The sequence below is a fragment of the Nematolebias whitei genome, chromosome 6 (assembly GCF_014905685.2).
Source record: "Nematolebias whitei isolate Nwh7 chromosome 6, NemWhi1, whole genome shotgun sequence".
NCBI classification, from domain to species: Eukaryota; Metazoa; Chordata; class Actinopteri; order Cyprinodontiformes; family Rivulidae; genus Nematolebias; species Nematolebias whitei.
The window spans coordinates 43,864,202-43,873,826 of NC_056503.1; the positions used below are offsets into that span (position 1 = coordinate 43,864,202).

The 9,625-nt window shown below is 43.4% G+C and overlaps 1 protein-coding gene across 1 annotated transcript in view; it reads right to left on the minus strand.

Moving 5' to 3' along the window:
• bcl9l (bcl9 like) overlaps positions 1-9,625 on the minus strand; it is a 31,584-nt gene that overhangs the window by 15,555 nt on the left and 6,404 nt on the right. The gene's annotated exons all lie outside the window — the stretch shown is intronic.

Consider the following 9,625-nt stretch of genomic DNA (forward strand, 5'->3'; position numbering starts at 1 on the left):
CTCAGCAGTTTAAAGTACCACCCCCTCCCTACCAAACCACAAAAACTCCAGCGCACGTCTCTCCTCTCAGCCTCGAGCTCGTTTTGTTTCCCCACACGAAGCGCCGAACCCGTTCCCTTAATTCTGACAGACCTGAGTTTGACCCGGGCAGCTGAAGCTGAAGGTGTAATCAGCTTCATCTGCGCTCGCTTCGAGTCTATTTTAGTCGGAGTCGAGAGGCCGGATGATAAGGACTTCCCCCATCCTGTCTCAGCTATCGGTCTTTCCTGGAAAGGTGAGCGTGTACTTATAAACTGCTCCGACGGGAGCACAATACGCTCAACGTGAAATCGCACTTAAGGCTTAGCATTTCACGAATGACTGCATATCGCCCGCCGTCTTTCACACGAGAGTTTTAGTCGGAGATCGTCTCGTGATAAATGGACTGTGCTTGTACAGCTCCTTTCTATCGGATCAAGCTCTTTACAACAATCTGTGCCTCACTGACCCATTCATGCAGCGCTCTGCTAGATCTATACAAAGAATAATCACGTGCGTGGGACACATCGGAGGCAATGAGCGGTTCAATGTCTTGCCTAGGGGCACTTGGGCAGGTGACTGCTGGAGTCGAACCCCCAACTCTTGCATTGGAGGACGACTGCTCTAACCACGGACGCCCTGTTGAGAAGTTGTAGGCACTTCTGTAAAACCAAGAAATATTGTGAAACGTCACGCTCAGGCTGTGCGTTTTGAATGACTCTCAGCTACTACCATGAAGTTTAGTTAAATATCAGTGACGGTGCTATAGCCTGTTTTGTGTTTGCTAAGCTCAGTTAGCTACGGGGGCCACATTGAGTTGCGTTAGCTCTAAAAGTGCATCTACTCATCATTTCCTGAAACTTGTGTTAAAATAAATCCAGCGGTTCGTGAGATATTTTACTAACAGACAAACTGGGTGTGACTGAGTTTATGGTCAATTTTAAACAGTGATCTTCTTGTGCGATCGGATAGAGCTCAAACGGGGTGTTTGGGATGACACCAGATTTTAAGTGAATAGCTGTACAAACAGCCCAGCTGTAGCCATGTTTACGTTTTTTAAGTGGCTGTGGCAGCCATCTTGAATCAGGCAGCCTATAAATGTAGATGAACATCCGATGATTACTGAACGGTTCAGTCAAATCCGTCCAGTGGTTCCATGATACTGAACGCACACAAAAGGCACGGGCAAGAAACTACTGCCGTTCAACAGCAGGCGATAACGAACATTTCTCACCACGTGGCTTTTTTTTCTGCCCTGGGTCCCCTCCGGTAAACAAGCTGCATGCAGAAACCAGCTGTACACTTTTCCTTGGAGGCTAACGCCAAAAAACTGGAGCTGCACTTGACTGACCCACGTCTGCGTCAAACAAACAAACAAATAAAATAAAGACAGCATTCCTTAAAGGAGTGAATATATGTTTGGTCAAACTTTAACAAACCGCTAAGTGCATAGCTCGCCTGATCCGTTAGCGGTGAATGACTCTCAGCTACTACCACACAAATATTAGCTTAAAATCTGCACGATTCACTGAGCTTTAGTCATTTTGGTGTTTTCTAAAGTCAAGTAGTTGTGACGACCATCTTGAATTGGGTTAACTCCATTAGTTGAGTTGAAAATGAAAAACTGCTTTGCCGTATACGTCGCATCTATTACGCGTCACCGCTGACAACCCGGAAACGTGAGCCGGTGTTGTGCCAAAAATCGATAGGCTGCCAAATGGTGGCCGTGGGGTCATGCACAGGAGGACTTTAACAAGAATTTAACAAGATAAGCACCTAAAACAATTATTTGTTAGTTCTAGTTTACGGTAAAGGTGTGTCTCGGTTGAACTTTTACTTAATAAATGCACTTTGACGGTCAAATTAGCTGCATTTCGCCGGAGCGGCGCATCAAAATGAAGCTGATTCGGTTGCTTCAAGCAGACGATGGTGGCAGGCTATGGCAAGCAGATTGTGTCATTAATAGCCACTTTTACCTATTAATTCAATTAATTTCAGTTTATTTATATAGCGCCAAGCCACAACAGAAGTCGTCTCAGGGCATTGAACAGAAACAATCATATTTAAAAATAATAATTTAACATTATTTATCTGAGGAGCAGACTGCTTTGAGTTTAACTCCATTACATGATACAACGGCATGCCTTACTACTCGCCTGCCATCTAGCGACTGAAAATGTTAGTGTTCAATTTTTTTCAGTCAGAATAAATTAAAATGGTCATATCGCAGCCAAAAATTGGTTTGTAAATATGGACAAAAATGTTGCAGGGTATGCAAATTATGCAAAAAAAACATGACTTATACAGCAAAAAATACACGCATGATCATTAAAAATCTGTTCGACAACTCGTGATGTTTTGCTAACAGACAAACAGGGTTGTTTGTAACAATGTCACACTTTTTTTGCGCTCAAAGTATGTGATGAGGAAAATAATCAACTTGAATAACACAAAACTTTAGCTTAAAAGCCTAAATTTAAATTAACGCTAGTTTTGTGTTATCTGAAGCCCAGCTGGCTGTGGCAGCCATCTTGAATCGGGCTGCACAAACGCATTGTTTGCGTGTCGATTCCCTTTGATTCAAGCACGTTTTCAGTGTTTGTTGCTGTTTACGATGGCGCTGCTGCAGTTCTCCTCCCGAGCTGTAGGTGTTGCTACAGAGAAAACACTGCAGCAGGAAGTACAGGCAGAAGAAGAGCTGTTTGCTTTAGAAAATGTAGAAAGGGAATCCGTTCTTCACAAACGTGACTTCACTTTAACTTTTAGGATTTTATCATCGCAAAGCCTTAATGAGCCGATAAATCCAGACTTGATCCCAAACCTTTATTGGTAAAAGTCTGTAAAGTGAAGTTGGTTAATCGTCACATCTGATGTGCAGCACAAGATGGATTACTTTGTACACATTAAAGTCCGCCTCGTTGTTGGTGAGATATTTTGCCAACAGTCAGACAAAGTTGATTCCAGTAGTTGTTGCTCAAGTTTAGTATAAACGAGGCATCAGTCTCAGCTACTACCACACCACACCGTATCTGTAACACCGACTTAGTTACGTCCATTTTTGTATTTGCTAAGATCACTTAGCTGTGGCGGCAAACTTGAATTGAGTTTCTGCAAAAGTTAGTTCGTTGCATCTAAATGACCGCGTCCTGAAAACTACATTAAAATCCAGTCAGTGATCCATTAATATTTTGCTAACTGTTCCAACAAATCAACACATACAGAGACTGTTTACTATCATCACTACTATCCCAAAGTCTTCGCCTTCAGCGGCGGGCGATAACGTCTGTACCACTTTCTTACCTTGGCGGGTGTCGGTAAACATCACGCAGCAATTAGTTATTAACCAACACCGGCTGGAGTCGGCACAGAGGGGGGACTTGTTGGTCCATCAGTCATTAACTCAAACTGGGACGATCGGACGCGGCTGCTGTCGACCCGAGTGTGACTCACTTGGAGCAACAAAGATGGAGGAAGACGAGTCACGCGGTCAGACACCGACCTTGGAGCGGATGCTTACGGAAAAATAGGCCTTTATGAAACGAACGCCAGTCGAATAAATATCAAGCAGGTTCACGGCCACTTCTACTCCAGGCTACACAACACGAGAATCAAGGTAAAATAAAAAAGGATCAGCTCTAAAAAAAATTTCAAAGAACTCGAATATGAACACTAAGAACTTGTTTATTTTTTGTTTGTTGGCATTCTGTGGATTCACGGTTGTATTGTAAAGCCACTGCGCCCACGCTGCCTCTCTGCTACAGGAGCTGCTAAAAGAAATCACACTTTGACACAGATCTCTACAAAAGTTCTCACCTGCCACTGGAGGAGAGGGGTGATAATGTTTCTGCCTGCGTCAGTGAATGTGTGGAGTATTAGCAAAACATCCTGTGAAACACTAGCTGGGGTTAATGAAGCCTTCAGAACGTAATCATTGGATGTGCATCCATTACCTTTGCATAATTCAAGATGGCTGCCACAGCTAAGCAGCCTTAGTCGACATGAGCATGGCCGTATCTTGGTTAGATTTACAAATAAGGAGCTAAATTTTGATGTGGTAGTAGAGGAGAGTCTTCGTTAATCCATTCCTAAAGCAGGAAGACATCAACAAGATTCATCTCATTATTTTCAAGATTTGACCAAAATGGCTACGATTCCATTCCTTCTCATTAAAAAGAGGAGTTTAGTCTAAAGCAGGGCTATATAACTGGTGGTCTGGGGGCCACATCCGGCCTGCGGGTGAGCTCAGTCCGGCCCTCAGACAAGTTCATTCAAAATAAAACATTTACAAAAATCAGAACTGATAAATAATTCTGTCAGAGGGGTTATATGGGAAATCTACGACAGAGCTATACAACTCAGTCTGGTGGGATTTCTGAACGGACCGAGGCAGCGAAGGGGTTTAAAGCCAACCCACCCATCAAGCGTCTTTATGAAGAGAGGTAGTAACAGAGGCGAAACAGCCAACGTGAAAAGGGAAGCCGATGTCTGCGGCTCAATAACGTGATGAAGTCTGACGTACGGACTGTGCAACCACCTGGTCACGGGACTAAACGACAAACAAACAGATTACAGAGAGATCGATGATGGACTAACAGAAACTTCGTATTTAGTTTAAAAGAATAATTAGCCACTAAAAGAACCACCACACCGAGTCCATCTGTCACAGTTTGAAAACGATACGAGGGAGACGTTTGTCACATTTCATTAAAGTGTTATGCTCCACGTTAACCCAGCTGAGTTCGGCTCCACGCCTCTTTTAATTCACGACGCTCGCTTAATTTTTGAAAGCTTACATTTCTGCCGGACGTGGACCCATTAGTGATTTAAGAACAGGGAGAGGCAGCGTAGAGACAGACAAGACTGTGCAGCCATTTCTTAAAAACATTTTCTCAAGGAGCCATAAAACTTTAACATGAAAGGCGGCGGGTGATATGCATTCCTTCTAGGAAATTAAGATGAGTGCTGTGTTGTCATCATGTAGGTTCCAATACATTAAATTAGTTCTCTGCATTTAACCCATCACACCTGAGATGCACCCAGGTGGAGCAGTGGGCAGCTATGTAGGCGCCGAGGGTGCAATTAGGGATTTGGTGTCTTGCTCAAGGACACCACGGCATGTGGGCATGGCGGGGAGTCGAACCGTGACTTTCTGGTCTTGAGCCGGCTGACCTGCCTCTGCACACCATTTCAACAACCAAGCTAGGCCTTTAGTTTTAAAACCATGTTTAAAAGGATGAGATAATTTACACAAAATATTTATTCAATTCAAATTCAAAAGTAATTTATTAATCCCAGAGGGAAATTATATGTTGTGGTAACTCATCATCCTGCTTTCATTAAAGAGTTGTTAGATGCTGATGGCTGTGGGCAGGAAGGATCTCTTGTAGCGGTTTGTCCTACAACGGATCTGAAGAAGCCTCTGACTGAAGACACTCTGTTGTTGTATGACAGTCTGATGAAGAGGATGCTGAGGGTTGTCTATAATGTCCTTCATTTTATGAAGAATCCTTCTTTGAACAATCATCTCCAAAGGTTCTAGAGGAGTCCCCAGAACTGAGCCAGCCTTCTTTATGAGCTTGTTGATCTTTTTTAAGTCACTTGCTCTGGTGTTGCTCCCCCAGCAGAGGATGGCAGAAGAGATGGTGCTCTCTACAACAGACTTATAGAAGATATGCAGCATCTTGCTGCAAACACTGAAGGACTTCATCTTCCTCAAGAAGTACAGTCTGCTCTGTCCCTTCTTGTAGACGCTTCACTGTTGCATTTCCAGTCCAGTCTGTTGTCCAGGTGAACCCCAAGGTATTTATTCTTCTCCATCACCTCCACTTCTTCTCTCATGATGGAAATATGGTTGGACCTGTTCCTGTTTCTCCTGAAATCTACAATCATCTCCTTTGTTTTGTTCAAATTCAAGATGAGATGATTGTTTCCACACCATGCCACGAAGCGGTCCACCAGTTCCCTGTACTCAGCTTCTTGTCCATCTCTGATACACCCGACCACTGCAGAGTCATCTGAATATTTCTGCAGATGACAGGAGTCTGTTTTGTACTGGAAATCTGAGGTGTACAGAGTGAAAAGGAATGGTGCGAGTACAGTCCCCTGTGGTGCTCCTGAGCTACTGACCACCTGGTCAGACACAACCCTTCAGTCTCACAAACTGTGGTCCGTTTGTCAGGTAGTCTTTGATCCAGGTGATTGTTGAGGTCTCCACCTGAGTCTTCTGAAGTTTCTGACAAAGCAGATCAGGCTGGATTGTGTTAAATGCACTGGAGAAATCAAAGAACATGACTCTCACAGTGCTGTCTGCCTTTTCTAGATGACAGTGAGTTTGCTGAAGCAGGTGTATGATGGCATCTTCAACTCCAAGTCCACGCTGATAAGCAAACTGCAGTGGGTCCTGATATGTGCTTGTTTGTTTAGTCAGGTGGGTCAGCAGAAGTCTCTCTAGGACCTTCATGATGTGGGATGTCAGGGCAACAGGTCTATAGTCATTGAGGACTGATGCGTGAGTTTTCTTTGGTACTGGAACAAGACAGGATGTTTTCCACAACACTGGAACCTTCTCCTGGGTCAGGCTAAGGTTGAAGAGGTGCTGCAGAACCCCACAGAGCTGCTCTGCACAGACCTTCAGGACTCTGGGACTGACACCATCTGGACCTGCAGCCTTATTCTGGTTCAGTCTCTCCAGCTGCTTCCTCACCTGACTTCTGGAGATGCAGAGGGGGGAGGCAAAGGAGGTATCAGCATCTTCTGATTTAGTTGAAGACCAATATGTAGAAGAAGGGTCCATGACTGAGGTGGTAGATAAAATATTTGAGGTGTGACAGGACAGCCTTGGGTCAATGGAGGGTGGTATGTATGTTTGGCTGTGGGCAAGAGAGGAGGATGCTGAGCTTGTTCCTGAACTGAACCTATTGAAGAACGTGTCCAGGCTTCCATCCTTCTGATCCTCCTGCTTGAAGCCTGTGATCCGTTTCATCCCTGACCACACCTCTCTGATATTGTTCTGCGAGAGCTTGCTCTCCAGATTCTTCTTGTACACCTCCTTGCCACTTCTGATCTTGACTTTTAGTTGCTTCTGTGTGCTCCTCAATAATTCCCTGTCTCCCTCCCAGAAGGTTTTTTTGACTTTATCAGAGCAACTACCATTTTTTTTTAGTTATAAATACAATTCAAAGCTTAAAGTGTGATCATAATTTTTCTTTTTCTTTTTTTAGTTGTATTGGCCCTTTTATTAGTTACTTTATTTGTATTTATTTTATCTGCTGGACACTTTTAGTAAAACCAGTGAACACACACAAACTGACTCGAGTTAATCCAGGAGTTTATTTGCTAATCTGTTGGACACGGTGTTTCCCTGAGTTTTATCGTTTAATTCATGTTTGATAAATATCGACGTGGTTTCCTCACAAATGTTCTCCGACACCAGAGCTGTGAATAATGAGCGTTTACAAATCAGGTGATTAGTCGTGAGACGACGAACTCTTAGCCGTACTGGTGTTTTTTCACATCTCGACTCCGTCTCAGCGTGTTCCTTTTGTACCGGAGAGCCTGGATTTAAAACTAGTTTTATCAGAGTCGGTCTCAATTCAGGCGAAATGTTTGGTTTGATTTTTTGGAAAGTCCTAATTTAAAAGTATTTCCAACAAAGAATTAATTCAGCAGCTTTATAGTTGTCCATTGGCAGCGTTTTAAAATAAGTTTCTAATACTGTATTTAAAGCTGTAGCTTTGAGTTGTCCTCAAACCTGTAAAAGGACGATTTAAAGTGTGAACTGCGAGTACCGTATTTATCGGACTATACGGCACTTAAAATCCTTTAATTTTCTCAGAATTCAACAGTGAGCTTTTTAATCCAGTGCGCCTTATGTATGAATTCTGGTTGTGCTTTTTGACCTCCAACTGATTTTATGTGGTTGTTGTGTACGAGTTGAATAAAGTTTGACTTATCCGACTGTTTTGTTTCGCTTAAAGCGCCTTATAGTCCGGAATATACGGTACTTTACTTTCTCTGTATCCTGACAAAAACACGCTTTTCTAAGAACTGTTGCAGGCACGAGGAGCTTTCTTCACATAAACAGTAAAAAATTATAAGAATTTAAACAAAAAAAATCTAGTTTCTGACTAATCTGTCAAATTATCGATCACAGTGAAGCTGAAAACTGTCCGGCTACCTGAAGAGCAAATCTGGTTTTTAGCATAAATTTTAAACAATTAAGATATTATTGTTCAAAATTTTATTACATAAGTAATTTAAGGAGTTAAAACGTCTATACGATACACGAAGAAGTTTATTTAGCGTCCGTCAACTTTCTTGTGAGACGTTAAAATCCAGTTTTCAGACCCGGAGAGGAGCCAGGACCTGACGGTCTTTACGTGCAAATGTCGGAGAAAGAAATGAAGTAGAAGGCTGCTCTGCACAGAGCCGTGAGGATAACAGCGTTAAAGCCAGAGCCCCATCAAATTTACCACACGCACTAAAGAAAACAGATCTGCCCCGAGCTCCTGATGGGCTAAAATCCAGTCCAGCATTAATCAGAGGGAACATTTTCCCAGTAAGATGGAGCAACGTGTGTTTTAACATGACTTCATTTGTGTCGCGCGCAGCAAACGAAGGTGCGTTCAGCAGTCTGCAACAAAATAATGTTTTTCACGACGTCGTCACTTCAAGCTGCATCTACTCCTTCTGGATTCTGAGCAGCCGTTCCACGTCCGAGCTGTTCGAACGAAAAACACCGACACGGAGCAACTGCAACATTTTATTTCAATAAAACAACGTAACCGTGTTCGTTTGAACGGATTTGAATGAAACTTGGAAATAAATTACTGTTGAATGTTTGTCTACAAATAATATTTAGGATCAACCTGATTCAACATGGCTGCCACAGCCAAACAAAAATGACCACAACTCAGTTAATTTAACAGTGAGCCAGAGTTTGGTGTGGTAGTAGCTGAGAGTCATCTTTAACACATGCTCTGAGCATTAACAGACAAAAGGGCCCGGCGTACTCCATCCGAAGCCGAACAGTCGGCTCGCGGTCACGTGGTTGCGGGATGTTCGTTTTTGACATAGTCCACGAGACACACGGTGCAGAGCTCCTGTAAAACTCCTCCCGCTGCAGTATACGGTAGTCCCTCGGTACTTCGCGGTTCGACATTTGCGGAATCACAGCTTCGTGGGTTTTCAACGCAAGATTGTACACGACACATGCTACGGTTACTGAGCCAATCAGCGCCTTCTGTATCCTGGGCGCTGATTGGCTCAGTAACTGGAGCATCAGTCCGTCTGCTCTCTTTCACTGTGCTCTTTTAGAGCGTTTAGTTTAGAACATTGCTTAGAACATTGCTTAGAACATTGCTTAGAACATTGCAAGAGTGTGGGAAGGGCTTATAAAGCCTTAAAATATATACAATAAATAACATCCTAGAGCTGACCGTCCTAGAGCCGAATATCCGAGAGCTGAATGTCCTACAACTGAACGTCCTAGAGCCGAATGTCCTAGAGCAGACCGTCCTAGAGCCGAACATCCTAGAGCCGAATGTCCTAGAGTCGAACGTCCTAGAGCTGATCGTCCTAGAGTCGACCGTCCTAGAGCCGAATATCC